Below are 18,414 nucleotides of genomic sequence, written 5' to 3'. Positions count from 1 at the left end.
TGAAATTAAATGTCAATTTACTTTGAATTACAGAGTAATTCTATGTATACATGCCACGCAATCTGCATTTTGTTAGAAGATGACAACCAAAAATATCCTCACAGTCCCTCTGTAATTACACAGTGATCTGATTAAGATCAGCTTGACAAACTACCTGCCAAGACCTGAGGAAGAAAAAAACATGAGCTGGTGGTGGGGTCGGCGGAGGTTAGGCACAGGACGGGAGGGGAGAGCCTGAACTCACCAAGGACCTTGCCCCTCCCCAGGAACCAGTGACATCCCACCACAGTCCCTTTTGCAGGCAGATGAGGAAGAGGGATCCTTTAAAAGAAAAAACATTATTTAATTACAGAATATGTTAACCGATGTTGTTTCACCTTCACTGTCTACCCAGCTGTTTCTATTAGGTTGGTATCTGAGGCCTTAAATCCTCATGCCTTAAAGACAATGATACATGTAGAGAGAATATTTCAAACCTCATGCAGAAATTTTATATTTTTTTGTGATCACAAAATGGCTTCCATCCTCTGATTTTTAAAAATAAAAATGGAAACATATTTGATATCTTATTCCTTTTCACCCATGAGCAGGCTAATATTTATATTATTTCTGATTGTATGTGGCAGTGGGAAAAGATGATGTAAGTGGAACAGAGGGGAGAGGAGAACCAGGGCTTTAAAGAACCAGGTCAGGAGGCTGAGCAGTGACCCGGAGGTCCCCAGGCTTCATTCTGTTAAGATGCTCACAGTGAACGGGGCAGCATGAAGGGGAAGTGCCTCTGCCCATGCTTTCTCCTTCATTTTCCTCCTCTAAATCCACTGCAGCACCCACCGGTCACTGCTCCTCAGGCTCTTTTGCGTGGCTTTGCGTCTTGGTGCCCTTCTTGCCCAGGAGAGGCTTATATCCGATTGTTATACAAGCTCTTCCCTAGCACTCCTTTGGGACAAAGAATCTGGTTATTTTTCATTAACTCAAGTGAAAGTTTCCCTTTTCTGCCTCTCACCGGACCCCAGACGTTGACCCGGCTGGGCCTGCAGGGCCCCCAGTGCCCACTTCCGAGGAAGAGTGAAAGGTCCTCCAAGCTCATAGCCCAGAAGTGCATGAGAGAAAGGAAGCCAAAGGACTGAAAGTCACGTCCTACCTCCTAGGCGGCACTGCAAAGCACACAAAATCCAGAGTCCTGGGTTTCAGAACAGGCTCTACTTCTTACTAGCTATGATTACTCCAAGCAAGTCATTTAACCTCTGTGAGCCTCAGTTCTCCCAAATGTAAGTGGAGATTAGTATAAGTTGTCCTCCTGACCTTTGTACGGGGTCGTTGAGAGAACAAATCAGCTAATGTAGATGAAAATGTTTGGAAAGAACAACAACAAAAAAATACAGGTGTACTGCTATAATCATCGTCAGAGATATGTTGGTCAGGGTTCTCTCTCTTGCAGATCATTGAAAACCCAGGCTAGGCTAAGGAGATGGAGGAAAAAAGAGTTTGGGGTTTGGGAGACTCTTAAAGCCAAAATGTCCAGGGTTGATGCAGCTTTAGGCTTGGCAGGTTCAGGGATCTCACAGTGTCCTTGGACTCAGTTTCTCTGCATCTCTGGGTTCTGCTTTGGGCTGAGTGTGTGTGCTCTTCACTCTTGGGCTCTGTGTGGTACTGTTTGATTGCTTAAGGCTCCTGTCCTCTCCAATTCAAGTCCATTGGGAAAGTGTGTGTCCCAGAACCTCTCACTCCAATCCCAGGATTTGTTCTGCTTTGATCCATTGGGTCACAGGTGTACCCAGAAACCAATCACTGTGGCCAAGGAGATTTGGAGTTCTCACTGGTGTTGATTACAGCTTCCAGTCCTGGATGCAGAGGCACTGCCATCCACATCATGAGAGCTGCATGGACTGAGCAATAAAGGAGTGGCTTCCCAGGGGACTGAAAAGAAGAGAGAACAGAGGCTGGGCAGGATGGTCACAAACATCCACTTCAGAAGTCAAGGAATTTATAGCTAGAACCATCTTGGAACAAGAAGCAAGCAGAGGAGGCACAACCAGAGAGACTCCTGATCGAAAATAGCAGGTAACACGAGGAAATGGTCAAGAGCAAATGTGTGTCTACTTCATGCAGCTTTGGAACTCCAGAGCTGGACAGTTCCCATACAGAAAAGGAAGCAAAAGCAGCTACTGATTGAAATAAATTTTACTAAAATGATAAAATGACTTCTGATGTGCAGCTAAGGGTTACCTGAATTTTGCTTTCACATCCAGAGGCAGGACCATCTCTGAGTATTTTTCCCCAATAAAATGCTCCTTCCACACGCATCGTCACACTTGCATTTCAGGACCTTCTCTGCCATCTAACCCTGAATAACATGCCTCACTCTCCACCATCATACGCCCTCCCTTCTCTTTAAATCAAAAAGCTAATGCACATCCCTAGACCGGCTGCTGTGGAGGCAGCATTTAGCCAGCTGTACACTCACTCCCTGGCAAAGGACATCCGCTATGTGAAATGGACTCTGATACATCTGCCTAAGAATTTTCAAGGTCATCGTGCTTGTTGTATGTGTCTCTTGTGTTCTGAATATTTCAGGATTTTTGCATCATGGGCAACATGGAAAAGTCAAATTTCTCTTTTTTGGTCTGCCAAGTTTCATGGAAGGGTATAAAAAGTCCAACATTTTCAATGAAAAGGAAATTGTTATAAGTTGAATATCTTTGGAAAATAACCTATTATTGTTCAAAATATAAAGTCATCTATCATCTGTGGTTGTCTTTTCTGTCTAGCTGGTCATTTTGGAATTAAAGAGGACCCAAATGTATCTCTAGGACTTCGGCTCTGCACATAATGAGCTTGGCTCTCCCTTTAATGCTAATTTTAACTCGGCATGGTTCTCCTCATCCAGAAGGTCAATTCAGCTGTTCACAAAACAATAAAACTACATGTTTGTCCTTGCCTTTATGTTTTCCTTTTTGCTTGATTAATGATTATATGGACATGGGAATTTAAAATGTGTAGGTTATATAAAGGGACATGTTACAATGTAAATCTTAGTTCTATCCATGATCCCCAGGCCTTCTACCCTAAATATCTGTGTGTCTTTCCATATACATGGGTGTTCCATGCCTATGCAAACACTACATGCACATGAAAGTTTTAGTATAAATGAAAACTTAACATATATATAATGGGTACATAAATATTTTTCTGCAACTTTCATAGTTGCATAATATATATATATATTTTGCAACTTGTTTTTGCTTTTTTTGATGTACAGATTTGTCTTGGAAATATTTCATACCACCACACATGGAATTCTCTTTTACAGCTTCTACTGATGGACTGTGCTTTGCTATTATGAACTATGCTGTTAGATGAATTTCCAGCAGTAGAATTGCTAGATCAATTCTTTGATGTATTTCATTGTTTTTTAAATTATATTAATTTCTGAAGGTTGAGTATATTCACATGGTACAATAACAAAAGTTACAAGAGTATTTAGGAAAAAGTAAGCTTCCTAAATACCACTGTCTGAAAGCCATTTAGTTCCCATTCCTAGGATAACTTCTGTTACCAGCATCTTTTATATATGCCAAGAAATGCAATGTTCTGCACCTTCCATTTTCTCATTTAATCACATACCTTGGCTCTATGGTTATATATCAGCACGTAAATAGGCTTTCCTTCTTTTATACAGCTGAATAGCATTCTACAGAGGGATGTGTCATACTTTACCCAGTCCTTCTTTGATGGATATTTAGGTTATTTTCAGCTTTTTGCTAGTTCAAACAATACTGCAATAAACAATCTTCTATACACATTATTTGGCAAAAAAAAAAATGTCCAAATGAGAATACATTTCTAGAAATAAAACTATTGAGTCAGGGGAGAGCTGCATTTTAAAATGTGGTAACTATTGCCAAATTGCCCTCCACAGAGGTTGCACCAATTTACATTTCTAAGATGAATTTACAAGAGTGACTGTTTCCCCATATTCTGTCCTTACCGGAACACACATAAGGTATTAAGAAACTTTTTGATGTTTCCCGAACTGAGAGATTAAATGGTAAACATCTGAGTATCTCTTTGTATGAATATCATCTTTTTAAATGTTTAAAAAACGTTTATACTTTCTTTTCTGTGATCTGACTATTCATATTGTCTACTTTTTCTAACGTTTTTTTATTCTCATTCTTATTGATTTGTAGGAAATTTTAATATATTAAGAAAAGTAGCTCTTTGGGTGGATTATAAATTATAATTTTCCATTTGTGTCTTGACTTTATTATTTGTTTTATCATGTAGAAATATTGATTTTTATTTAGTATAATATCTGTTTCTGCTGTTAAAAGTTTTATGTCATACTTAGAAATGCCTTCCTCACTTGGAGATTGTTGTTTTAATTTTTTATGTCTTTTTCTGGTATTGTTTAAATTCCTATGGATTTTGCATTTTAATTTTTATGGATCTTGATAACTTGTCCAGCAAAGACATTATACAAACCTATACTTAAAGGGACTGTGTATATTTACTCTTTGAGGTGTCTGTGGCTTATCTTTTATGAATTATTCTTTCTTCCTATATCTTGCCATCCTTGCTAGCAGAGGCAATGCCTTCTATTTAATGTATCTTAAGTCATGTTACCAAGCACAGGGAGCACAGGGCTGTGTGCACATGAAGTAAAATCAACAGAGGTGTGGGGGTTTTTTTTCTTTGGTTTTGTTTTTGTTGTTGTTGTTTTACTTAGAATAATTCCCGACTAAGGAGGAATGGCCATGTCACATCTCTACATACCACAGCAAGTAGTGCTGGAAAGGTGGGTCAGTGAGTATCTGAGACCACATTCTATGAAGCACAAATTAGAAATCGTGGTCTAATTATTTTTTACTTGTTCAGTTATTTGCATATAAATATTTGCAAGCATAATAGTAAAAATATTTTAATTGAATATCACAAATCTCCTTTATTGAGGCAATATGAATGCATGAAATTGGGGCTACTCCAAAAAACCTAAAATGCTGTAAATTAAAAAGCCCAAGAAACTAAACTAATTCCTGAGATTAAATTGCTCGGAAAAGTGGAGAAAACAAAGAAAGAGACTACTACCTGATTGGAAGTGTGTTTAACACCTAATAGAATGTCTACTTTTCCATAGCAGGAGACTTAGCATATAATGTATGGAATATTATTACGTATGGACCTGCTGGCCCAAAGAGACTCCCAGAAAACAAATCTATCTCCTGTGGCCTGCTCTCCATGGGCTTATATGTAAGTTTAATTCACTCTGGCCTTAAAAAAAAGATAATGAAAATATAATTAAATATAGCATTCAACACATTCAAAAGCCTTCTAATAAATTCAATCTTCTTCCCCATTATATTGGCAAACAAGTAGACAAGAATTATATAAATTGGTAAAAGAAAAGGCTAGGTAAAATTCAGATTTAAAACCTTCTGAAACTACTAAGTTTTCTCCCAAAAATAATTCCTACCTTAGTCTTCCCTTCCTAAGACTCAGTGGTGAAATATTCATGGTGGAAGGAAGTTTCATGGTTAAGGGACTAAGTGCCTTATGATATACTGTGGACATTTGTTGTCTTTGTCTGCTCAGCATGTTTCCTCTTGTGATATCAGTGCCTCAGTGTTCCTTAAGGGAACCACCTGTCTCAACAATTTCTTGTGTTTTTAGGATATGGTTGTCCCCATCCCTAGAGAGACTGGCATATTACTTAGGGCTTATAAATCACTATATTCCATTTCTTTTCTTTCTTTCTTTCTTTTTTTTTTTTTCTTTTGAGATGGAGTTTTGCTCTTGTTGCCCAGGCTGGAGTGCAATGGCACGATCTCGGCTCACCACAATCTCCGCCTCCCAGGTTGAAGCGATTCTCCTGCCTCAGCCTCCCTAGTAGCTAGGATTACAAGCATGTGCCACCACGCTCGGCTAATTTTGTATTTTTAGTAGAGACGGGGTTTCTCCATGTTGGTCAGGCTGATCTCAAACTCCCAACCTCAGGTGATCCACCCACCTTGGCCTTCCAAAGTGCTGGGATTACAGGCATGAGCCACCGCGCCCGGCCCATGTTCCATTTCTTAACTGTGTTGGTAGGTCAGAAACAAGTATGTGATCCAAATTACATTAAATGAGAGCCACTCCTGGGACTATTACTAGACTTATTGGAAAAAGAGGTGCTCCTTCTGCTGGGATAGCTAAGCTAAATGGAGTTAAGGACCTGCTTGAGAATGAAGCCAACTGAAAGAAAAGTAAGGTTCAGTGATATATAGAAGCTATTGAGTCCTAAAGACATGATGTGAACCCCTACATCTAGCTATGCCAGAAGACATGTGTTATGTAGCTTTGAAATGATTCCAAACACATAATTTGCTACTGAGTGACATATGTTTTGCTGTGATACGAGCTTGGAATAGAATCCCTCCTCCCCACAAGGATGTTACAGCACTACTTATCAGACCACATAAGTGATTTATTTGCCTCAACTGCTAGACTCCAAAATACATATAAACCCATAATTTTGACAGACAGATTGAAAGCCGGGGCTGTGGCAGAGCTACTCTCTCAGCCTTTGAGATGTTCTCCAAAGCCCACCAATACTAGCACTGCACTAGCCTCAAGGGACTTTGCTTGTCATCTTGGATCTCTGCTGTGTTGGTCAAACTGTCTCGTCCCCGAACTTCTCATGCAAAGCTATGCCTTAAACTTTGATTGACTTCACATCCACAGAGGATTGCTCCCTTCCTAGTTTGGCAGCTAGACTTTAATAACTGGATTCCAAATGAAATAGGAACACACTCACTATGTGATTAATGCAACTCGGCTATTGAGTGTGTACCCAGTAAGATTTTTTTTTTGTTATTCTTCCCCTCCATCAGCATTTTGAAAAAACAAAAGAATCTATTTGTATGGAAATAAAACATGTGATTTGTGAAATTACACTTTGATGAGTTCCTTATTTTAACCATACAAAACAACAGAGCAATAGATTAGTCCCTAGATTGTTATAAGAATCAAAAAAAAAAAAAAAAATCACACACACACACCCTTTTTCTGCTAGTTTGAATTGAGTTTCAGTCAGTTACAAATGACAGAGTTCTGACTAACACAATGGACTTTTGGGAGAGGGAAACTTTGTTCATGAGTGAATATAGGAAAGGCTTTAAAATGATGTTCCCACATCAATCAGTCAAGACAACATACTAAACCTGAGACTATCTATGACGTTTTTATGGAACCCAATTTAGCAATAATGAGTAAACTGCCGTGAATTTTCACTTATAATTTCCCACTGAAAAGTTTTTCTGGCTTTATCTCCCTGGAAATTTCTATAAGATGTATGTCCATTCATTTTACTTTAATACAGATAAATATGCATACTAAGGCATTCTCTGGTTCTCTCATTGAAGTTCACAGTTAAGGAAGAGGCATAAGAGCATACGTAAATATCCACATATGACAGAATTCCATGTTAAGTGGCCTCATCTTCACATAGGCTGCAATGAAGGATCTTATGCTCTCCTATAGCTCGGATAATTAGAAAGACAATTTTTAAAAATATTTTGTGACAATTGGAATCAATTCCCAGGAAAGTTCTCTGAGAAACTTCTCTGAGAAATGGTAAATATGGGATAGGAATCCTTACTCATTAAAACTGGCTCTGTTTTAAGGGAAGAAAACATTCTAAACTGATGGTTCTCAAACATAATTTATATATCAGAATCACCTGGAGAGATGATATATACACATACAGTTTTCTAGGTTCTATCTTATAGCTTCTGATTTAAAATCTGCCTTCTAGTCCCAGGGTTTAAAACAATGCCAAATTTAAAACAATGACAAAGGTCAAGTGTCTGATGTTTTTAAAAAACTGTAAGTATGCTCTTTATTTGTGCCATAATCTCACTAAATCTGCACAGTAACCCTATGGATTAGGTACTGTTGGGATATGGAGTAGTTATAATTTTTATGTTTGTGTTTATAAATTAGGAATACATGGTTTAAAAATTTGAGCACTTTTCTCAAAGTCATATGACAAGGAAAATCTATGACTCTAAACTCAAGACCCTTAACCTTTAGCCTCTTCCCAAATACAGATATGACAGCCAGTGTCATGGTTAATGCACAAAGCCAATAATTGAACTTTGCTAATAACATCATTAGAGAATCAGATAGAATAACACTGCTCACAAGCGTAAAATAAGCAATGGAAACAGTATTCCTAAAAATAAAAGCATGTGTTATAGAGAGCTGGAAGAAATATGTATTCAACCCTGAAAAGCAAATTCTAAGAAAAGGAAGGAAGGAAGGAAGGAAGGAAGGAAGGAAGGAAGGAAGGAAGGAAGGAAGGAAGGAAAGAAGGAAGGAAGGAAGGAAGGAAGGAAGGAAGGAAGGAAGGAAGGAAGGAAGGAAGGAAGGAAGGGAGGGAGGGAGGGAGGGAGGGAGGGAGGGAGGGAGGGAGGCAGAGAGGGAGGGAGGAAGGAATTAAGTTAGGGAAGGAGGGAGGGAGGGAGGGAAGAAGGGCTGGTGTTCATTTATTTAAAAGGTTTACACACAAGAGAACCTACATTCTCAATTTCAAGAGATCTGTATCTCACCTCTTTCTTTAATAGCTAATTTAAGTCCCAACAGATACATGGAAATCATCATTGACTTTTCTCATTAAAAACAGAAAATAGCTATTCCAAAGAGCCAACATAATATTTCTTTAGGGTAGTAATTAAGTGATCCTTAATGCTCTCTATTTTTTCCCAGTGTTTTAATTCGTGCCATGTCCTAAATTCTGATGTTTGGGCTCAGAGACGGGCATCCTACAGGTGTCTAATACATCGTCAGTAGCCACAGCATTGGAGAGAGGGACTAGATTTTTCAGTTTGTAAATTATAGAAGACCTTTGTTTTCCTTTCCCTCCCACCAACTCCAACTAATTACACAAAAAATATACCTTGATGAATTTAATACTCATTTACCCCTTCATCAGAGGATAATCAGAACCAAGAAAAACAAATATCTTTTTTGGAAGTAGGTAGGATACAAAGAGATTAACAAACCATCTAGAAATAGTAGGAATCAGTATAGTATGAGGAAAAGATTATGTTGAGAAAACAAAATTTTGAGTCCTTGTAAATGGCAATTTTAAGAATTTCCCTCACAATGGGAACAAAAATGGCTATTCCATCCCAGGTTCCCTTCCAGTTCAGAGTCACTTTACCTTCCCTAGGACATGTTTATTGGGAAGTTATATTTTTATTTGCTAATAAAATCAGAAAAACTTCATGATAGATTATTTGCATCACAATTCTATGCCTGTGTCATGCGTTTTTGCATAAGTGACTCTTCAGTCTTTCATCTCTGGCCATCAGAGCCTCTAATGGCATTGATAGACTGCCTGAGTGTTTTTAATGGCATGCATCTGATATATCACTGGTTGCCAACATCCATATGCTTTTGCAAAATGTCCTGCTGATGGGTACTGAAAAACTAATGGAAACATCACCTTTGAAAATAAAACATCAATCCTTGACTTTCTGACTTGGTAAAAAAAAATTTTTTTCACATTAGGGATGGTAATACAAACCTGTGGTGATGTCTGTCAAAGAGATATACATACTTACAATTGTCCTTCAACAATTTCTGATAATGGTAACTTAAATTAGCATAACTTTACAGATACTTAGCATGTTGATGCTTTTGGCAGGTCTTTTGTGTTTTTTATATTTATATTCCTCCTAATTTAAGGCAAAGAAAGCCTTTTGCTTCTCTGAGTAGTAGGAGAGTATTGTGACATTCATTCACTCATTCCTTTTTTCAACTTATTCATTGATCCCCTATTATGTGTCAGTCAGTGACCGTACATAGAAAGCATATGAATAAAACTCATCTCAGGCTTCAATCCTCACAGCCTAGTGAAAGGTAAGAAATCACATGAAAACAGTTATAAAGCAATATCATACTTAATAACCAAATCCTGTGATAGAAGCTTGGAAAAAGTGCAATGTGACCAACTGCTTAGGAAGCAAAGGAAAGTCTTCCTTACCAGGTAAAACTCAACTAGGAAGATGAGGAGGGAAGACATTCCAAGTGGAGAGAATAATACATATAAAAAAACAAGACGTATTAAAGAACATAGTATTCTTAGAGTTCAGAAAGTACTTTAGCAGAGCTAAACCCCAAATCATGTAGGAGATGCGAAGAGTAAATACTATAAATTTATACAGTTGCAGATTCTAACGTGCCTTCCATGGCATGCCAAGGAGTTTGAATGTTACCTTTTAGGCAATGGAGAGCTTTTTATTAAAGGATTATAAACAAAGCAAATACATGATATGTTGTCAATGTTACCTTATTTCACTAAGGTAGAAGCGAAAAAAACCATTAGTTACTCTGTGGCATGAGAAACTTTGAGGTACAAAGAAGTATTTTCTGACAATAAGATTTGCTAAATATTGGAAAGTGTTCCTGAGAGAAGTTGAAAAATCACCTCAGGAGGTCTTCAAAAATAGAACAAATTAAATTAGTCTTAGATGCTTTAGATGTGATTACCCATTACAGTAAGGGGATTGACTCCAAGTCTCATCCAGATTTACAGTTCCATTGTTCCTAGAACACTGTAGCAAATAGAGTTCTGCATTGGCTAGCAATTTGTACTTGATCCTGTGGTTGCAGATTGATTACAAAATTACAGAAGCAGAATATTTACTTTAGAATTATGCATGGAGTGGACACTATATGGATGGGAAGTTACCTGGTGAAGAAGGAGCAACTTGGCTTATAAGACAGGTGCATTTTCCCTTTATTTTGTTATAGGCTTGTGATATGACCTTGATGCAACTCCATTTTTAAAGGCTATCTGAAGACTAGAGAAAGTGCTATCAAGGATGAGAAAACACAATAATGAGCTATAGTAGACACAAAGGAACTCATCCTAGATTAACTCAGTATGTAAGGGCACCTTGCATCAATGCTCAGGAAATTAGTTAAAACCAGCTATTACTGAAGGTGCCCTCTGAAGCCATTAATAATCTCCAGAAATGTCACAGCTTTGGAGTTTAGAAAATACATCCATGTACTTTACCTTAACTGCTCTTCCCAAAAACACTGAACAAAGCTTTTACAAATGAGGACACAGAGGCTGAGAGAACTGCAATAACCTGCTCCAGTCTCTATAGCTACTAAGTGGCATAACCTAGATTAAGCCTCTCTCAGAAACACTTTATCTGAATCTTAGTCCATGCAATATTTCCAAAGTAAGGAAACAATGGTTGGGAGGGGTAGGGAAAAGAGAGAAAAGAAAGCAAGAATCAAAACAAAATGCTAAATAAAATGATACCCAGAAACCAGAACTTGGTACATTATCAGGGTCAAGAATAATACCAAAGCATATTATCAGTTTGCAAACACCTAATTTTGGTAAATAACAGCCTGCAAACTAAAAATATTCTCCTAAAACATGGATGAGATAACACGTTAAGAAGAGGCAAAAACAAACAAATGTTTTTAAAAATGTATTAACTATAATGGTCAGTGTGTTGATAGAGTTCCATGTGACATATCTCATTAGCAACATAAAATAAAAATTGTGTTAAACTAGGTATAACAACTGAATTTTATTGAAACTAAAATACCGTTGATCATAAGATACATTATTGCCATAAGTCCTACTAAGAAATAACACTGCCACCTACACTGCAATATGCCATTGACTTTAAAGACATGTCATTATTTCAGGGATGCTAGGAGGAGGAAAAATAATCTGCATTTTAGAATATATGAAATGTAGTGGTTACATATATTATACTGGGGTTTGAATAATAACTGGAGGCGCTAAGGGTCATATCAACCTCTTCTCCCAGTGGTATCTTTGGAGCTGGATTTTATATGAATAGAAGATCTACCACATGGTAATGAAGATGCCACAGTCCAGGGGCTTGAGTCCATGTTAGAAAAAGCATCTTTAGAGATGGAAGGCAGAGGGCTTTGTTTTGAGAAATCATATACAAGGGGGTAATAGTACAGAAAAACAGTATAAAATATTATAGGAACCATGGAATATGGGGCTGGGTTCATCTAAAAAGACAAGTGCTAGCGGACCTGTAGAAGCCAACTACTGGAAGGGGAGGCAGCTAGTAAGTTGATTCTGGGGTGTGTAGAATCTAAGGCCTAAAGGAAGCAGATGACGAACACATCCAGGGGCCTTTGTACTAATCCAGCTCATTAAATACATCTAGCTCATTTATTATATGCTTCAATATGATAAATCCTAGAGGTAAAATTTTTGTATCAAAAGGTAAAAGTATTTTAAAATATGGTGATTACTGTCAAATTTCCTTTCAAAATGTTGTAATAGTTTATAAGCATTAAAATGCATAAAAATCCTTATTTTCCCATAACCCCACCAACTCTGGGTATTAATGGTTATTAAATGGTTGCAAACATAACACATTAAATATGAACATCATATCTCATCTTAATTCAAATTTTAACATTATTAACAGGGTTTAGAATATTCTTATTTGTTCACTGATCATCAATTATCTGAATTTTTTTTTCCCAGATCACCTGTTTATATGTTTTGTGCAGATTCCCATTGGGTTATTGTCTTTACTTCACTGATTTTTAAAATCTGTTTACACATCACTGAAATGGTGATAGATAGATAGATAGATAGATAGATAGATAGATAGATAGATAGTAGATAGATAGATAATCACAGGGTTCTTTCCTTGATTTGTTATTTATTCTTTAAGTTATTTACAGTATTTTTCACCATACTGAAGTTTAAGAATTTTATATTATAAAATATGTTAATCGTTTCTTTATGATTTCTGATCTGTATGTCATATCTAAAATACCTTAGTTACCTGAATATAATAAAGTATTGTTTTTAAGGCTGGGCGCAGTGGCTCATGCCTGTAATCCTAGCACTTTGGGAGGCAGAGGCAGGTGGATCACATGAGGTCAGGAGATTGAGACCAGCCTGGCCAACACAGTGAAACTCCGTCTCTACTAAAAATACAAAAAATTAGCCGGGAGTGGTGGTGCGTGCCTGTAGTCCCAGCTACTTGGGAGGCTAAGGCAGGAGAATTGCTTGAACCCAGGAGACGAAGGCTGCAGTGAGACAAAATTGTTCCACTGCACTGCAGCCTGGGTGTCAGAGCAAGACTCTTGTCTCAAAAAGAAAAAAAAAAAGAAAGAAAAGAAAAAGAAAGTATTGTTTTTAGTATTTTAATTATTCTTATGTTTAAATCTTTAGTTCAATGGATTCATTTTTATGTTTGACACAAAGAGATATTTAACTGTGTAGTTTCAAAGAGAAATTCAATTGTCCTAATGTCATTCATTATAAAATACATTCCTGCTCCACAGATGTCCAGTGCAGTCTTTCTTTTCATATCTTAATGGACCCTCTTTACTGTTTTATTGTTTTATTTGTTCATTATGTACTAACACCATAACGTTTTAATTATATTATAGAATTTCTTAATATTCGGTAAGTTAAGTCTGTACACAATAAAATCCCTTTCAAAACAATTTTGAATAATAACCTTATACATATGATCTTTCAGATAATTTTTTAAAATCCTGCCAAGTTTCCTTCTACTGACTTCTCACCGAAACAATGTCAGGGTTATGATGGGAGTTTCAGAAGACTAATATACGAGTTTGAGAAAGATAATACCCTGACTACCACGTTTATTCATTAAATATGAAATATACTACATTTATTCAGCCTTATATCTTTTCAGGCAACCTGTGACTGCTGAACCTCATGAAAAATTATACATTTATCATTAAATGTATTGTGAGACTTTTCACAGTTGTTATCATTGAGGTTTTTTTTGTTTGTTTTGTTTTTGTTTTTTGAGATGGAGTCTCTATTGCCAGGCTGGAGTGCAGTGGCGCGATCTCAACTCACTGCAACCTTTGCCTCCCATGTTCGAGTGATTCTCCTGCCTCAGCCTCCCGAGTAGCTGGGACTATAGGCATGTGCCACCAGGCCCAGCTAATTTTTGTATTTTTAGTAAAGATGGGGTTTCACCATGTTGGCCAGGCTGGCCTCGATCTCTTGACCTCATGATCCGCCCGCCTCAGCCTCCCAAAGTGCTGGGATTACAGGCGTGAGCCACCGCGCCCAGCCATCATTGAGATTTTTTAAAACTAATGTTAACTATCTACTGCTGACATAAATAAACGACTTCTATGTATTCATTTTGCTTCCAAATACTTTTATGAATTTTAGTATTAGTTTGAACACTATTTTATTTAGATGTATTTAATTTGTAGGCAGGTGGTCATTTTTGCTGCATATATAATAATAATTTTATTTTTTTAATGCAGATGCCATTTATATATTGTCTGATTGCATTAACTAGAAACAATCTTCAGAACAGTGTGAAAAAGATGACAAGAGTGGCCGGATGCAGTGACTCACGCCTGTAATTCCAGCACTTTGGGAGGCTGAGATGGATAGATCACTTGAGGTCTGGAGTTTGAAACCAGCCTGGATATCATAGCGAAACCCTATCTCTACTAAAAATACAAAAATTAGCCAGGCATGGTGGTGGGTGCCTGTAATCCCAGCTACTAGGGAGACTGAGACACAAGAATCACTTGAACCTGGAGAATGGAGGTTGCAGTGAGCCAAGATTTTGCCACTGCACTCTAGCCTGGGCAACGGAGTGAGACTTCACCTCAAAAAAAAAAGAAAAAGAAAAAGATATAAAAAGCATCTGATCCTTCTTCTCTGAATTTAGTATAGTTGTTATGTCTAATGGTACTATTTTTTATATTTAGGAATTTTTTATCTTTTCCTATTTGTTTTTGAGCTTCCATCAAGAATATCTGCTAAATTGATAGATGTGCTAATGTACTATGCTTTCATTCCTTGAATATATACCATTTGATCATGCTCTATTTGTTAAAAAATTTAAAGCATCCTTGCACACACAGAATACATTCCACTTAAGGAAGAAGTATTTCTTTATATAATTTTAATGTACATACCATTCAAGATGTCTGCACCTACAGTCATCCTACATGTACTGAGGAAATCGGTCAGCATAAAACTTCTCAATCTTCCTCCCTCCCCCAGCCCTACTTTTTGGAGTTTCACTCTATGTATCCTCAGCAAAGCCTCAAGTAAACCCTATACAGGTTTTGCAGCTTTTGTTTATATGCAGGTCTTTCATTTCTAGAACTACGCTTTGCAATTTCTGGCCATGTCTACACCTTCACCACTCATCAAGTCTTTGTGTATGTTTCCTCTACCTTCGCCTATGTCTGAAAATCACTTCAAGCATTCAGCCAAGAAGATCTCAGGGCTTACCCCATAAATCCCCTTTTCTCGGGGATCATGGTGTGCACTGCCTGTTGCCCAACATCTAAAAATAGTTGTTCCATATATTTTGTTCAGTTTTACTGCAGAAAGTTAAGTCTGGTTATTGTTACTCTTCCAAAGATGAAAACAGAATTCCTAGTACTCTTTTTAAAACAGATACTTAACATTCTTTTTTATTTCTGCAGTACTGAATTCTTTGTTCAGCTTTTGTTTTTTGTCATCTCTTGACGCAACTCATGTTAATTTTGACTTTCTTTTTTTGTTGTTTTGTTTTTTTTTTTTTTTTTGAGACGGAGTCTCGCTCTGTCGCCCAGGCTGGAGTGCAGTGGCTGGATCTCAGCTCACTGCAAGCTCTGACTCCTGGGTTTACGCCATTCTCCTGCCTCAGCCTCCCGAGTAGCTGGGGACTACAGGTGCCCGCCACCTCGCCCGGCTAGTTTTTTGTATTTTTTAGTAGAGACGGGGTTTCACCATATTAGCCAGGATGGTCTCGATCTCCTGACCTCGTGATCCACCCGTCTCGGCTTCCCAAAGTGCTGGGACTACAGGCTTGAGCCACCGCGCCTGGCCAATTTTGACTTTCTTACAAAGTTCGTCTAGATTGCATCATCTCAAGTTTTAAACTTTTAAATAATACTCTCTTCCATTAACAGCATTGCCAGATTCAGCAAATAACAATATGGGAAGTTTAGTTAAACTTGAATTTCAGATAAAAATGAATAATAATTTGTATAATAATTATACACAAAGTGACGATTTTATTTTGTATACTAACACTGAAAAAGAATTTATTATTTATCTGAATTTTTTTTTTTTAAGAGACAGAATCTCACTGTCGCCCAGGCTGGAGTGCAGTGGCATGATCGTGGCTCACTGCAACCTCCATCTCCCGGTTTCAAGCGATTATCCTGCCTCAGCCTCCCAAGTAGCTGGAATTATAGGCATGCACCACCACGCCCAGCTAATTTTTTGTATTTTATTAGAGACAGTTTCACCAGGTTGGCCAGGCTGGTCTCAAACACCTGACCTCAGGTGACGCGCCTGCCTCGGCCTCCCAAAGTGCTGGGATTACAGGCATGAGCGATTGCGACCTGAAATTTAAATTTTACTAGGCGTATAGTATTTATCTGGCAAGCTTATCCATTAAGTATTTTTGTTTAAAAAAAAAAAAACCGTTTTGATTTTACTGATAAGTCCAGTGTTTTTTTAAGTCTCTGATAGGTTTTTAAATGTATCTACATAATAATTTCCATCTTTTATTTATTTCTTACTTTCACCTGCAATTTATTTTGTTCTTTTTTCGAAGTTTCCTACATTGTTCCCTGAACGAAGTGTTTGATTCGTTTTATTAAAATAGGAAGTTTAAAGTCATGAAGCTTACTCTGACTGGGGCTCTGTTGGCATTATGGAGATTTGTCAATGAAGAGAGCTCCTTTACAGTAATTGCTAAAGCATTTGTAATCTCCGCTTTTTTTTTGTTTGTTTCCTCTCAATTCAAGAGTCATTTAGAAGAGGTTTTGTTTTTTTTTTTAATTTGAAGTGGAGTTTTATTATTTTGTTTACTGTAGAAATTCTATATTTTGGTTTTCTGGTCAGAGAATGTGTTGTACAAGTGTTCTACCTTGGGGAAATAATATTAAAGCTTTTTGTAGGCAAGTATGTAATTAAATCTTGTATATGCTTTATAAGCATGAGGGGAAATGCATATATTTTGTGTTTATTGAGGTCAAATAGAGAAATACAACAAAGTCAGTTAATTCCGTTACTTAAATCCTTCAAGCTCATACTTGTTATTGGCCCAGTTCACCTTGAACAAAATGCTGACAAATAGAAATCACACTACACTTGCGTTCAAGAGCTGCAAATGTAATAAGCTTTGTGCTCCATGATTTATGAAGCATTTTTAAACATGGCTGAATTTCTATGAAAAAGTGTCCTTTTACAGGGATTTATTACATAATGTATCACCAAAGGCCAATTAGACCCTGTTCAAAAGATGGTAAAAGGCCAAAAACATGAATTAGATTATGTAGATAAAATGTCTCATACAATTCACCAAAGCCACACTTGCCCACTGTTTCATATGAAAAGCACAGTGCAAGCTGGGTGCGGTGGCTCACGCCTGTCATCCCAGCACTTTGGGAGGCCAAAGTGGGTGGATCACCTGAGATCAGGAGTTTGAGACCAGCCTGGCCAGCATGGCGAAACCCGTCTCTACTAAAAATACAAAAATTAGTCAGGCATGATGGTACATGCCTGTAATCCCAGCTACTCGGGAGGCTGAGGCAGAAGAATTACTTGAACCCAGGAGGCGGAGGTTGCAGTGTGTCGAGATCGTGCCATTGCACTCCAGCCTGGGCAACAAGAGTGAAACTTAGTCTCAAAAAAATAAAAAAGAAAAAGAAAAAGAAAAGCACAGTGCTCATTGTTTTCATCCATGGATTGCTTGAGGGATATAGAGAAAGCTAAGAGAGATTTTGTAAGATTTTAAGTTAGCTTCCAAACTGAAAGTCTGGGCAGGCAAAAATCAGAATTTTACCCTTCCCTAACAAACTGGGGACTGGGGAGGGGAGCAGAAACTAGAGGTTAGATGTGACTAATACATACTAGTCAAACACAAAGCAAAAGGAAGAATTAGGTCACAGCCATGCATAATTATGAAAACTTGCAAATGAACTCGTTTTTGGTTTTCAGAGCTTTTAAATGGATAGTTTCCATGTTTTGAAAGACTTCCTGAAATGCTGGGCCATGGAGAGATATTACAACTGTAAAAACACAAGGAGGCTAGGACTCTCAACCATACATTGATATTGCTTATTCTCTCTTTTCCAAGTTTCTTGGGAAAACCAGAGCTACTACACATTGCTAACCTTCAACTAGTTGACAATAATAGGTTTCAAGTGTTTTTCAGGAGTAGGTGTATTGCACAGTGATTAAAGCAAAAGCTGAGGAACTAGACATCCTAGGTTTACATTATAGCTGTGACACTTCCTAGACAAATTATGTAAAGTTTCTCTCTAAAGCTCCATTTCTCAATTTTAAAATGGGAATGATGATGATAATGCCTACCTCTAAGAATTATAGGA

Source organism: Macaca mulatta, chromosome 6, assembly GCF_049350105.2.
Source record: "Macaca mulatta isolate MMU2019108-1 chromosome 6, T2T-MMU8v2.0, whole genome shotgun sequence".
Lineage (NCBI taxonomy): Eukaryota > Metazoa > Chordata > Mammalia > Primates > Cercopithecidae > Macaca > Macaca mulatta.
This window is presented reverse-complemented; position numbering follows the sequence as displayed.